The sequence below is a fragment of the Bufo gargarizans genome, chromosome 6 (assembly GCF_014858855.1).
Source record: "Bufo gargarizans isolate SCDJY-AF-19 chromosome 6, ASM1485885v1, whole genome shotgun sequence".
Lineage (NCBI taxonomy): Eukaryota > Metazoa > Chordata > Amphibia > Anura > Bufonidae > Bufo > Bufo gargarizans.
The window spans coordinates 54345534-54360219 of NC_058085.1; the positions used below are offsets into that span (position 1 = coordinate 54345534).

The 14686-nt window shown below is 44.0% G+C and overlaps 1 protein-coding gene across 2 annotated transcripts in view; it reads left to right on the forward strand.

The window, feature by feature from the left end:
• The first annotated feature begins 574 nt into the window (after positions 1-574).
• The window catches only part of LOC122940754 (monocarboxylate transporter 4-like), a 52704-nt gene continuing 38592 nt past the window's right edge, over positions 575-14686 (forward strand). Inside the window, exon 1 of one of the 2 annotated variants that reach the window (XM_044297490.1) lies at positions 575-678. The gene's annotated coding sequence lies outside the window, so the exon portion shown is untranslated. Of the gene's footprint in view, positions 679-13582; positions 13738-14686 lie in introns of those variants that run through there. The other variant, XM_044297489.1, reaches the window with a different exon arrangement.

Genomic DNA, 14686 nt, shown 5'->3' on the forward strand with positions numbered 1-14686 from the left:
GTCCCTTTAAACCACACTTGGCACTTTTCTAAAAACTGGTAAATATTACACCTGAAATGTATGCCAGCTCACGGCTGGCGTAGTTTTCAGTTTTTAACACATGGAAACCCCAATGTGTCAGTATAATGCCTGTTAGTAACTTTGGCTCATCTTACGTCCGCGCAGCATCTATATGCCAGTCTTAATAAATTAGCCCCATGTGTATTTGAGTTGTAGACAGTTTGGAGGCACAGGGTCCATACAATTCAGATGCAAAAGTTGTAGGAGTCTAATGCCGGAAATGCATGATGTCAATCCAGCTTCCACTTCCTAACAGAAAACAATAGGGACTGAGGGCGAGACCCTGGAACTGCATTTACCAGTCACTATGTGCGATACACCACACTGCTCATCAATGTGTTTCTTACTTCGTCTGTCACCAACTCTCTGGTTCCAGCGCCAATCTCCCTTCTCCTCCGCTTCCGCTCCCCACAAGGAAGTGTGGCGTGCCATCCACACTCACATCACTGCTGCCAGGCAATTGGCGCCCTCGATGGTGATGTTTGCACAACGTGACTGCTGAGTCTTCTAAGCTTGGAGTGGTGACATGCATGTGATGGCCCGTCACACCTTTATCCAGTGGCGACTGAAAGAGGAGGAGAAGGGAGCTCGGTGCTGGGACTGTAGTGCTGGTGGCAGGTGAGTCCTTTTACTCTTCCTGGTAATATTTTAGACTCCTGTATATATAAAAAAAAAAATGCCACTACGAAGGAGTGAGGAATGTATTACTAGATTTGTCTTTCAGGAGTTTTGGAAAACTATATGACAATGGAACCTCTTTTGTGGGATCAAACCAGATGTGCTTGCTCTTGATGTTACTGGTCCAACAGTTGGACCACTTTTGGCAGGTAACAGAGTAACATAGGGGGTCATTCATTATTTGAGATTGTTTTTATGGCACTTTAAAGGCTGGTTTTCCATTGTGTGGTTGTACCAAATTTATGAAATGGTGCACGGTTTTCATGTATTTGGTGCAACTGCATTGTGTTGTATGACTTAGTCCTAAAAAATATACCAGGGGGCTGTCAGGTGTAGGTTGCGGCTTATGCGACATTTCGAGTGTTGCAGACAGTCAATGTGCCATAATTCAGGTCTAATCTCACTTTTCTGCCTTAAAGGGGTTCAGAGCGGAACCTGGACATACCCATAATTTCACCCAGGCAGCCCCCCTGGCTTGAGCATCAGAGCAGTTCAGGCTCTGATGCTCTCCCTTGCAATGGCTCTTTTATTTACTATACCACACTTCCGGGCGGAGGCTTCCGCCCAGCAATGTGTTCAGTGACATCACCGACTATGATGGGCAGGCTTTAGCGCTGCCCTAGCCGTTTTACAGGGCCTCCGCCTGGCAGCCCAAAGGAGAGCCTGGTTTATCACCGGAACTCCACAAAATGCCTTTGCCCTGCGCGATTCAGCGCAGGGAAAAGGGGAGCCTGCCTGGGGTTGTCCGGGTTCTGAACCCGGACAACCCCTTTAAGCATAGACCACATTAAAAAGTGGCTTGTCTTCTAAATGTCGCAAAAAAGTTGCAATTGGCACATTGTGCGACATTCTTAGACCACTTGATATATCTGGTTTGATGAATATCCCCCATAGTTTGTAAGACTGAAAAGAGACATTTGTCCATCCAGTTCGGCCTGTCATCCTGCAAGTTGATCCAGAGGAAGGCAAAAAAAAAAACTGTGAGGTAGAAGCCAATTTTCCCCACTTTAGGGGAATAAAAAATTCCTTCCCGACTCCAATCAGGCAATCAGAATAAATCCCTGGATCAACGATATCGCTCTAGTAGCTATAGCCTGTAATATTATTACGCTCCAGAAATACATCCAGGCCCCTCTTGAATTCCTTTATTGTACTCACCATCACCACCTCCTCAGGCAGAGAGTTCCATAGTCTCACTGCTCTTACCGTAAAGAATCCTCTTCTATGTTTGTGTACAAACCTTCTTTCCTCCAGACGCAGAGCATGTCCCCTCGACACAGTCCTGGGGATAAATAGATGATGGGAGCGGTCTCTGTACAGTGCTCCCTCACGATACAATGGCTTCAGGATACAATATTTTCAACATACAATGGTCTGTTCTGGGCAATGGTAAGTCGAAACCAGACTCAACATACAATGTCTCATACTCGGATCCAACCGCTGCTCTGGTAAAATAGATGTATTAGTTGCTAGTTAGAAGCTATTCCTGATTGTCATATGTCATATGTTATCTGTTTTAGTTATCTGCATGTTTGTCTTAAATCTTCATTTTCTTTTATCTTGGGTGACATTTTGGGGCTTTGGAACCGATTACTCAACTTACAATGGTCGCCCTGGAATCTATTAATTTTGTAACTTGAAGGACCACTGTATTTGTACTAACCACTGACTACTGGGAACACTCCACCAAACCTGGCATTTTTGGAGAAGCGCTGACCCAGTCATCCTCGTGGAGGCTGCCCAGATCCTTACACTTCCCATTTACCTTATCTAGGAAGTCACCGTTCATGTCCCATGGCCACATCACAGCCCCTAATATATCCCACCCTGAGACAGGGTGTGATGGACTGTGTGGCAGGCGCAGCACTATGAAGTGCCTTTTGCGCTGTGGCATTAGAAGAATTCTAATTTCTCTGACTTTTAGTTTACCCAGACGGTCTGTTACTCTGTAATTCCTCTAGCTATGTTCTATGGAAACAGTAGATTTAAAGAGCACACCAAATGCTTGAAATAACTTCTTTATTAACGTCAACTTTTCTTCATATAACACTGCAGCCTCCGCAGCAGACAGTCCGTGTACAAAACACGTGTTGCATAAAGATTTATAAAATGGCGGTATGCATAAGATGGTGATTCAACGGTTCAATCTTGTCATTCAAAATAAAATGGTGGATATATTTCTCTCTTCAGTATCTGTACTCTCACTTTAAGTTATTTAAGCACTTTATGATCTCTCTGAGAGGTATATCTGAGGTCTAACTAATAGCTCTACTTGTTGAATTTGGTCGCAATTTGCAATATGCAGTTAGCAGTAACTATTTGCAGATTGGTTGAGTATGATCTGGTATGGTTGTATGCAATTTGTATTGCAAGATGGAATTTGAATTTGTATGTGAACTTTATAGTTTGGTGGAACTGTAAGTAAACACACATATAACTGGTTCAGTATACAGTTCTAATCACTATATTAACAGTAGGAACATTATATGACTGTTTTAAATACCTATTTTGGCCTCTCTGCTTCCATAAAACACGGCTCTTAGTGGAGTGAATGTCTGTTCAGCTTCTCTCCTCTGGTGTAATGATTGTAGCAGCTCCTGCTAGGGGAATTTCCCATACAGGCTGAGTGTGAGGCTGGCTGTGATTGTTCAAAACTCTTGCTGTGTGTGAGGCTGGCTGTGATTGGTCAAGACTCCTGTCCAGCAACAACAGTTTAACTCTATTCTTTCTGTTTCTGCTGTGTCATTGAGCTTACCTTATATAAAGGCATATTATCTTTTCTGCTTCTGTGAACACAATATATAACAGTTTTATGACATCCAAACATGAAGTCACTGTAAATAACTCTGCTTTTGTCTATAACACACAAACATAGGAACTGTATTAAGGTTATTGGCTTAGCGGTATAAACATATAAGCTATATTAGCAACCTAGAACAGGTCTTAACTGGCCAGCTACAGACTGAACCGTCATTGGGGCTGCTGGAGAGGCCTGAGGGCTAGCATTCTTCCTATGGACTATGGACCCAGAACTATGGAGACCCCCCCTCCCCGTCTCAGTATTCTACAAAGGGAAAAATGGCTAGTTTCTGCCTGTGAGTGATTACGGTATCCCATTGTGTTGATTAATTGTATCACATGTGTGTGTTTTCTGCATGTGATTGGTTTATGTAAAAACTGTCTCAGTCTTCCACAAGGTCCCCATGGGGAATGTCCCTTGCTGGAAAACCTGCATAAAAGGCTCGCATGTAGCCTCATTAAAGTGTCCTGTTCTACCCTTCATGAAGTCTGGGCTCATGTTTGTTGGATTGGAGAACTACACTCTGGGGATTGCTATATTCATTATACTCTCCAGAGTATAATCCCTAGCTCTTGTAAGAGCTGTTCCTGTTTCGCTCTTTGGACTAAGGAGAGGTTTACCCACTGGAAGCTGGAGCCCGGCCTTGGGTCCAGGGTGGGTGGAGTATGGCGAAACCCCAAACCAAGCTGTGGCGGTTTGTGGGGTTTGCGGTGGTTACAATGTCAAGGGGAGTGCTTGGAGCCCTTGGGAAGCACTAGGAGCATCTCTCAACGGACGTACCCAGTCGGGGCGCCAGGAGATCCATTACACAGGGTATATCTACTGTGATTTGCTGCCCAGTCTAAAACCACATGGCAAAACCAGATCACAACCACACCTCAACCACAAGGTGTGAATATACCCTTACAGTGGTTAATGGAGAAATAAGCCGATTTTCCATTTAGGGTTCTGGGAAAGCTGTATGACAACCCCTGTCACGGCAGCCATATTGCTTGTCACCCAACTTTGTAAAAAGCAGATACATCTGGGCCAATCCCAGGACAAGGGGTCAAGGTCTTGGCACAGACAAAGATGGGACATCCATTTTGCAGACACAATGAGAATTCGTTTATCCATGGCTTGTGGATGTGCAATCTGTGTCTTTTGCTCTACAGTAAGGTACAATCTAAGTCACGCTGTGGGTGAGGTATGGTATGATACGATGAAAGGGTTCATTGCGGAGGGTGAGATACCTTGGCTGGAATGAAGTCAGAAGAATAAACACGCTGGGTTCGGTACTCCTCCTGGCCACCTGCAAGAAAGCTGTCAATGACTCTAGACAGTGACTTAGTGTCAGATTATCAGCGCTGGATCTGACCGTGTTACATGCAACACATTTACCACATATCTCTGAACAATTCTCCAACCACAGGGCACACCTTGAACCAGAAGGAGCCCTGCCCAACGCAGTTCCTCAGTTACTTTCTACAAACCTACCGCCCGACATTCTCCTTCCTGGTGCAGCCGGACAAGTGACATTCATCTGACCCCAAAAATATCTAGTACTTTTTCCTGGTGTTTGGCAAGACATTTTCCTCTTCACTGTCTAGTGTTCTTTTATTCTATGCTTAAAGGGGTATACCCATCTTATAAAGTGATGCTAGGATATGCCATCCCTTTATGATCGGTGGTGGTCCGACCTCTGCTCTTAAGCCACTTGGCTTCACTTGAATGGCAGGGGTACGGCTGGGCAGGGAACAAACAGTGAAGGGGACACAGCGCTTCACCAATACTGTGGACCCTGCATACTCAGGATTGGAGGTCCAAGAAGTCAGACCATAAACTGATGGCATGTCCTACAGACAGTATGAGAAAACATCTTTAAAATGCAGTTAAAGGGATATTCTGATTCTATCAAGTTAACTATGAAATCAGTGTGAGTCCGATCACTGGAACCACCACCACGAGAACAGGAGTCTTGTACACCAAAGGAACCCCTAAAATAAATGGAGCAGCTTGTCCCAGTCCCAGAGATAATACCGCCTTATAGAATCCAGATACTATTGCGCCCCCATAAGGCTATGTTAACATCTGTAACACATTTTCTTGCACAATCCTCCTTTAACTTCTATGGGAGTTTCAAGAACAGTTGAGTACGGTAAGTGCGCATTCTGGGTGTTGTTCTTTCGGAGCAGCTGGAATGTCGAAGGTTTCTGATCCCTGGCCTACAGAATACTGCTATTCAATGCCAAAATAAAATAGCAAATCATTGTCCATGTGTCAACATATAGATCAGAGCTTTCTGCAAAATACAGGAACAGTCTTTCTTCTCCGCTGTCAGGTTGCTCCTGGAGGTCCAGCACTTGGAGCCCCATGAACTGTCTTTGGAGTGCAGGGTGCTGTTACACTTAGTAAAAGTCCACCCTTGGACTCTCTGGGAAGCCTCACAGGAGCATTTCTCATGTAGAAGTATAGTATACAGCTCCCAACCCCCCCCCCCCCTTCCGCTACCAATAGAAAATGAAGAATTCAATCAACATATGTATTTTTTCATTAAAAACTGTTTTAGGCTTCATTCACACATTGTTTTTTGTGGCATTTTTGGCTTTATTTTACAATCAACTTTTGGGTGGCTTTTTTCATTCATACACATAACATGTTTTTACATATATTTTTTCAGCCCTACACAGAAGTCTGAGGGAAAATGCATTCAAAAAAACACACTGACCCCCAAAAAATAATAAAAAAATTCCATACTGACTGCAAACTATACAGTTAATATTTTACACAATGAATTCCTAAGAATAAGCTAAATCGGAGCCTAGAAAATATTCAAGATAGCCAAGAAGGTAAAATGTCATGTCATGTTTGAAAGCTGAAACCAATAACTACAGTGGTATTGCTACAGGACGCAGTTGGTTTGTAGCTGTCAGTGAGTGAATAGTCAATGTTGGGACTGCCAAACACTTTTGGCATCACCACTGGAGTCACATAACAGTCAGTTTGACTTTTATTTTCTTGGCTCAGTTAATGGAGTGTCCTGACACCAGCGAGCAAGCAAGTAGGTATCACAGAGAAGAACTTTAAACTTCTGGACATGAGATACTAGGTCCTCAAAGCAAAGAACATTACAGACTGGATTCGGGGAAGTACTATTTCTCCTCATGGATAGTACCTAGTAGGTGTGAGGAGTTATATATTGACCAGGCAATGCTCCTCTGGATTTCTGGGAAAAAGTTATGCAAATCAATTCTATTTCTAAAAGGAAAAGAAAGCTGAGCCTTTTATACCACCAGATGTATAATAACTATCCTATAAGTCAATGCTCAACCTTTTTTTTATAGACCTTCAAGCATAACTTGGATGATAGCTAAGCCAGTACCCCATCTACAGAGTCTGGAAGCCCTGGAACATGACTTTCTTCACTCCATGTAATAAAATGTCTATCACAGGCCACCTCCTTAAAAAAAATGATTCCCCAACTCTCAGAAGGTCCTGCAAGGATTAGGGACCAGAAGCAGGGGAAAATCCCATCTCGCTTTTGCGTCCACCAAAGCATTTGGCGAAGACCCTTAGTCGAGGTCTGGCTCCACCTAAGGGGATTGCAGGGGTGAGGAACCTGATGGCCTCACCCACTTACCCTAGACCTCAGTGGGTAGCCCATAAAGGCTAATGATAAATAACATAAAATTAAGGTTACTTGGTATACAGTACACGTTAAGAACAATGTAACACACCCCTTATCTGCAGCCGTTGTCCATAGTGGACAAAGATAAATAGTATACCTCTCCTTCATGTATTATAGAGCCTGGATGAAGCACAATGGTGAGTGGCAGAAAGTCTCTTGGGTGCCTGGATTATGGGTGATGTTCCTTCTGGCATCCACCTGGTGGTTCCCTCTTCTGCTCCTGTCCTACCTGTCCTGGGCTATAGAGTGTACCATAAAAACACTTGGCTAATTCTCATTGGTGTCTCATGTTGGGTTTCAAGCAAGTTCCAGGTAGTTCCTAAAGGATGTATTAGACTGGCTGATTCTTGGGCAGTTCATCATTAACGAGCGTTCACAAGATACTTTTTTTTTTACCGGACTGTGCAGGATACAAAAAGTGGTGTGATGCATTTTTGTATCCTTTTTTTTCTAATGTGTACATCAAACAGGCATAGAAAATTTATGTGAACCCACCCTAATACTGCCGCCGTTTACCCGATGATACAGATTAAGGCTACTTTCACACTAGCGCTTGATCGGATCCGTTCTGAACGGATCCGATCATATTAATGCAGACGGAGGCTCCGTTCAGTACGGATCCGTCTGCATTAATAACTTAGAAAAATTTCTAAGTGCGCAAGATGCCTGAGCGGATCCGTTCAGACTTTCAATGTAAAGTCAATGGGGGACGGATCCGCTTGAAGATTGAGCCATATGGTGTCATCTTCAAGCGGATCCGTTCCCATTGACTTACATTGTAAGTCTGAACGGATCCGCTCGCCTCCGCACGGCCAGGCGGACAGCTGAACACTGCAAGCAGCGTTCAGCTGTCCGCCTGGCCGTGCGGAGGTGAGCGGAGCGGAGGCTGAACACCGCCAGACTGATGCAGTCTGAGCGGATCCGCATCCATTCAGACTGCATCAGGGCTGGACGGAGGCGTTCGGGTCCGCTCGTGAGCTCCTTCAAACGGAGCTCACGAGCGGACCGACGAACGCTAGTGTGAAAGTAGCCTTAGACTGCCACCGATGCCACTCGTTTTAGGGACAGGTTACCAGGGACTTGCAGTGTCAGGTACATTAGTTGAGGGTCTGCATCAGTGACAGCTGGACAGACAGGCCCCAGCGATTACCATGAGACACCTGCTTTGAAAGGTACACAGCTGCTGGGCTGCTGTCTTAGTTTTGCCATCTATTTTTGCCCTTACCCTGCCTAGCGTCAGTCTGTAGTCAAAGACCACGGTAGCCTCGTACCCCTCTGCTGTCAGTTACTGGATAAAGTATCTGGAGGAACTGTAAAAGTATTCAAAAGTACTTCAGGACAGAGTAGAAGTAGCACAGTAAGATCTCTGAAAATCCATGTGCACGAATCTGAAATACAGACTAGAGTGAAAGAGGAAGCCGAACCTGAGTTACCCTATTTAGAAACCTTTCCTGCTGGTGACGAAAACCCAAATGTGTTTATAGAGCTGTTTTTATCAGCTTAATTCTCTGGGTATGTACCGTGGTAAAGGCAAAAATTTCCTTCTACACCATCTTACTGCTCAACCTCAGTACAGCAGCTGAACCTTTGAATCAGCCATAACATCTGGAGAACCGTTGCTTCCATTGGAGATCAGCACCCTTATTGGGAAGGAGTTGGTACCCCAAACTGTGAGTGAACTACAATGTGACTATAGTCGTGTTCACACGCACTTACAATTCAGGGCCTATAAGTGTTAGTATCATTTACTATTGTTTTGTGTATTGTATTTCAATAACTATAATTCTGTTCCTTGCATCTAAATAAAAGTTGTGTTCTTTTGGGAACTCTGTGTTAGGGCCGAATCACAGCTCTTTAGCCACCCAAGTCTCTGTGGGGGGGCTCTTTCACGTTCATTGGGTATTTGTGATTTTTGAGCACGCTTAAAAATCATAATTTTCCTGCGGCAGATCTTGCTGTGTAATCACGTTCTGCCGCCGGCAAACCACTAGGGCGAGAGATAGCATAACGATTGCTCCTCTCCTTGCTGTGGATGAGATTGCTGCATGTAATAGTGAGTAGGCGATTGCTGGGAAGGAACGCTTCCTTCCTGACAATCGCCTGCAAAATCGGGCTGTCTAAACTTGGTGTGTCTGGGAGTGTCTAGTACTTCCTTAACAAGCTGATGATCTCCTCAATTTCATGATCTCCTTGACTCCTGGACTACTACTACTACTGTGGCTTTTGTTTCAGTTAACAACTGTTTATTTCTTTTGAGATGCTAATGCTGTTTGGCCAGATGGACTACCTGTGATAAACCTAAACTGCTCTAACCAGTTTTAAGAGGTTTGTTTTTTATCCAGAAGGTTCAAAAGCTGAGATATTACAATATATATAAAAACCTTAAAAGAAGATTAAAAAAACAACTAACCTAATTAGTAGATATCTTAAAATAAGTGAATGTGTGCCATTATGTCCCAGACATTTGGTGGGAATTATAAAAATTCCTCATCTTGCCTGGCCAGAAGGCCCAGGAAAAGAGAGGTGAGTGTGGTCAAATGTGAGAAACAACTCAGCCCACAGTTTCAATCTGGAGGCCCCAGGTCACCTTCAGAAGGCAATCTTTCAGCCACTGGCATCCACCTGTGCTTTTCTCCTCCATGTGTTGATTCACTTAATTTCAGTGGTCCCTCTCACAAACCTACTGCTAAGAACATATACTATACTTGATCCTAGTTAAAAGGCCTAGGAGCAGTGCCTGGCCTATAAGACTCCTTACACCTACTAGGCGCCGTCCATAAGGAGAAACAGTGCCCCAGAATCCAAGACCAAGACCACATACCCATTTAAGCCAGTTCTCTCTGCTCTGCAATGATTAAGGAACAATCACCCTTAAACAGATGTCTGCAGATAAGGTACTGGCTTAGCTATTATCAAAGTTATACTTCAAGGCCTGTTACAAAAATATAGAATAGCTACCTTACATCTGGTGGCATTAGAGGCTTAGCTTTCTTTTCCTTTTGGAAAGATATCCGATTTGCATAACTTTTCCCATGAGAAAAATGAGTCAAGAAACCACTGAACACGAGAGCCTTGTTCACCAAAACAATGAAAATGAGAAATTAGGGTCACTAAACTACTAGACATGACAGACTGTGTCACCAAACCACTAGGCATGAGAGACTGGGTTCCCAAAACAATAACATGAGGTACTGGATCATCAAACCATAGAACATGACATATCGGGTCCCCCAAAAAATGGGCATTTAAAACTGGGACACCAAACCAATAGGCATGAGAGACTAAGTTACCAACCCACTGGACATGAGAAACTGGATCATCAAACCACTAGGCATGAGACATCAAACCACTGTAATAAGACACTGGGTCACCAAACCACTGGATATGAGAGACTGGGTCCCCACACCACTGGACATGAGAGACTGGGTCACAAAACCACTGGACATGAAAGACTGGGTCACCAAACCACTGGAGATGAGAGACTGGGTCACCAAACCAGTGAACATAAGAGACTGGGTCAGTAACCCACTGGACATGAAAGGCTGGGTCACCAAACCACCGGACATGAGAGCCTGGGTCACCAAACAACTGGACATGAGAGACTGGGTCTCCATATCACTGGACATGAGAGATCGGGTCACCAAACCACTAGAAATGAAAGACTGGGTCACCAAACCACTGGACATGAGAGACTGGGTCTCCATATCACTGGACATGAGAGATCGGGTCACCAAACCACTAGAAATGAAAGACTGGGTCACCAAACCACTGGACATGAGAGACTGGGTCTCCATATCACTGGACATGAGAGATCGGGTCACCAAACCACTAGAAATGAAAGACTGGGTCACCAAACCACTGGACTTGATAGACTTCATGACAACACCAAAACAGTGGAGATACACCTAGATAATGAAGACTATGGCAAAAATGACTGGAAACACAACTGGGGAGATTGTCCTGCCCTCACAATACAGAAAACCCAATCTGAAGACTGCAATGTACAAAACCATCTCTACAACAGCATGAAAGTTCCCTTACTTCATGAGGCAGCAGCAGCTGCAGCCTCCCGCGCTGTTATGTTTGACACGCTGCCACATTATTTTCAGTGATAATTACTGTCTCTACATTTGTAATTCTTAACAATTGAATGAGAATATTCTTAGGCTTCGTTCACATCACCATTCAGTCTTTCCGTTTTCCTGCTTCGTTTAGGAGCAAGAGAACGGAAATGACGGAGAAGGCACATAACTGACCCAAACAGAGCCTAAGGATCCCATAGACTATAATGATAGTGGGCACGGAGGCCCCACCATGGTGTCATTGAGCATAATGGGAGTGGTAGTGCTTTTATTCCCCCCTTTTTTTCCCTTGACTTGTATTCTTTTTTTCAGCTATTTGACAGTATTCTGAGGTGATTAAATAAATGATTCTGATTGGTTCCTGGTTACTTACCTGTTGCTGAGGCACCTGAATTCTGCCAGCATTTGATTGGAGAGCAGAGTTCCAGTGGCGGGAAATTCAAGTATTTATAGACTGTCTCAGCAGGTACGGAGCTTGTGCGCCGTGGAGCCTGGAAGAAGAAGACGTAGTCCCACCCGCCCTCCCTTAAAGAAGTTGTGGTCCTGAGTTAGAGGGGGGGTTTTTATTATTCATGGTTTTTATTATTATTTTTATTATTATTTTTATTATTATTGTATTATGTAACCCTTAATGACCACGGCCATTTTGCACCACAATTTAGTTGGTATTTATTTTTAGATAAGTGAATTTAAAGTTAATCAATTATAGTTAAAGTTATTGCTCATATGACACATTATGGGGTCCATTATGTTTCCGCTCGGAAGATGATTTTGGAGCAGAGACAAAAGTTGTGCATGCAGGACTTTTGTCTCCAGTTCAAAATCATCTTCTGAGTGGAAACATAACGGACCCCATTATAGTCTATGGGGTCCTTAGGCTCCGTTTGGCTCCGCTATGTGCCTTCTCTGTCCTTTCCGTTCTCCTGCTCCTAAATGGGTCAAAACCACAGAACAGATCTTTCCATTATACCTTATATCTGAGGAGGCTTCACTACTGGTTTTGTAACTGATGGAAATAACTGAAGTGTTGACTTGGCCTTACAGTACTGCAATAAATACATTACAAATGAAAAGTTCTACAAAATGGCATTATATTTTGTATTAAAGGGCCACCCCAGCACAAGCATTTACTATCTATTGTAACAGTGTCTTTGGTAAAGTACTGGAGGAGGTTAATATATTGCCCTGATTGCTCAGATGGGATGAGATGAGATAAAAGGAATCCAAAAGGCTGTATAGTTTCAGGAAAGTATAATTTTCTGGAACTGGTTTATTCTGACTTTATTTATAGGCTGGATTTCTTTTATGATAGGTAGGATTGGTAGAGGGGCCTTCCATTCCACCCCACTCCAGTATAGCTATCCCCCCTAGCCTGAGGTGGATTTTTTGTCCGTGTATATTCCGGGGGTTTTTTGGCGTCTCGTATGCGGAACCAATCATTTTAAAGGGGCCACAAAAAAAAAAAAAAACTGAAATGACTACGTGTGCGTTCTGTGTCCATATGTCTGTTCCTCCAAAAAAAACAGAACATGTCCGTTTTTCAGACAGGGACAGGCGTTGGATCGGTGTTTTGCAGACTGCAGAATACATGCGGTCGTGTGCATGAGCCCTAATTGACGCGCTGAGGATTTGGGAATCCACACAGCAGGTCCATTGCACAATGTGTACATGAGATTCGGCAGATCTCATTCACTTCGCTGGTACTGTACTACGCTTGGAGAAAAAAAACGGACGCAAATCTGCAATGTGTGCAGGTAGCCTAAGGGGACGGCCAGACATTCCGCTTTTTTTTTTTTTTTTTTAAGCCAAAAATGATGAGTGGATCCTAAAAAAGAGAAAGTATAAAGGACAATAGTTTTTATTAAACTTTTTCAATTTTTTAGCCAAGTAATCATAGAAAACACATGAATGTCACTACTTTCTAATTTTTTTTAATCCACTCTTTAAAAAAAAAAACTGCATCAAAAATCCTGAAGGTGTGAACGTAGTCTGAGCCCACAGCTGAGATACACCTGCGGCGCTGAAGCGATTCTACTGAAGATACACCTACATAACGGATGTCCTAACTGACAGCAAGCAGAGATCCTGAAAACAGTAAGGCATTGGAGCTTCTATTATTCCTAAGTGCCTGCCATGGGGTTGTCATTGTGCTTTGATCAATAGTTCTGGAGCCCCTTAGAGACCTGTCCACTGTCCAGTGCATGGTCCACATCACGCACACCCATCCTCATCAGCAGCACAGGGTGGGGGCAGCTCGTAATCCTCCCCTCCCCCTTAATGTGGGGGAGGGGGGATGCTCCATATCCCACCGGCCGGGAGATGCTCACATCATCAGTGACCTTCAGCCTCCGGTGTAGGTGACAGGCGGTGACGTCACGGGAGGACGTGCGGAGTTAAAGCTCCCAGAGGCGGCGGAGCAGCGGGGAGACGAGCGGCGCCTTCTGCACCAGGTACTGCCGGCCGGCTGACTGACGCCGTTAACTCTTTCATTGCAGCGGAGCTCCATATGACATCACCAGTGTCCATAGGAGCGGCTGGTCTTATAGGGCTCTATGGGGGGTAGATGGACTCTATTTGCACATATGAATTATTTTAGCCCTTTTAAATAACGAATGAATGATTGGCGTACGGTCATGTCTTGGGGTGGGGGGGACTCCATCGGGCTCCGCTTAACCAGTCGGCTCAATGTTTGGTTGGATCAGCTGGTCTAAAGTGGTCTCTGTGAGGGGGGGCGTTCCCTCCAGTGTTAGGAACGGATCATCGTATAGGACGCCGTTCACATCACTGTGCGGATTGCCGCCTGGCTCTACCTGCAGTACAGGTGGACCGCACCATGTACGGGGCGCCCTCAGTATGTACGCACCACTGCTGCGGATTGCCTGTGATCTCTGTCATGGTGGCGACTGATTAATAATGTGAACCCCGTAGTCACCTGCTGTGTTTTTAGTTTGTGCCTCCATGTTTAGGCAGCCATAACTTTTTTTTAGTTTTTCCATCGTCATGGCTTTCTAAGGCCCAGTGTTAGGCAAGAGAACTTAGTGCTCAGATGAACTACTTTTGTAATATCTAGAAAAAGTGATTTTTTTTGACACTGCTTTTTTTTTCACTTTATTGTTTATATTGTACATATTTCACACTGAATAACCTGTTCTATGAGTTGTACGGGTTATTTAGGTCGTCTGGATACATAATAAGTGCAGTTTGTTGTGTGTGTTGGTGTGCGTTTTTTTTTTTTTTTTTTCTTTTACATAACATGTTGTAAAATAGTTTTTTGCTAGCTTTTTTACTTCAGGTTGTTGTTGTGTGGGGTGTTTTTTTTTTTTTTTTTTTTTTTTTTTTTTTTAAACCCCCTGCTATATAAGTAATTGATCTTCTTCAGATACAATTGTCCAAGGCCTG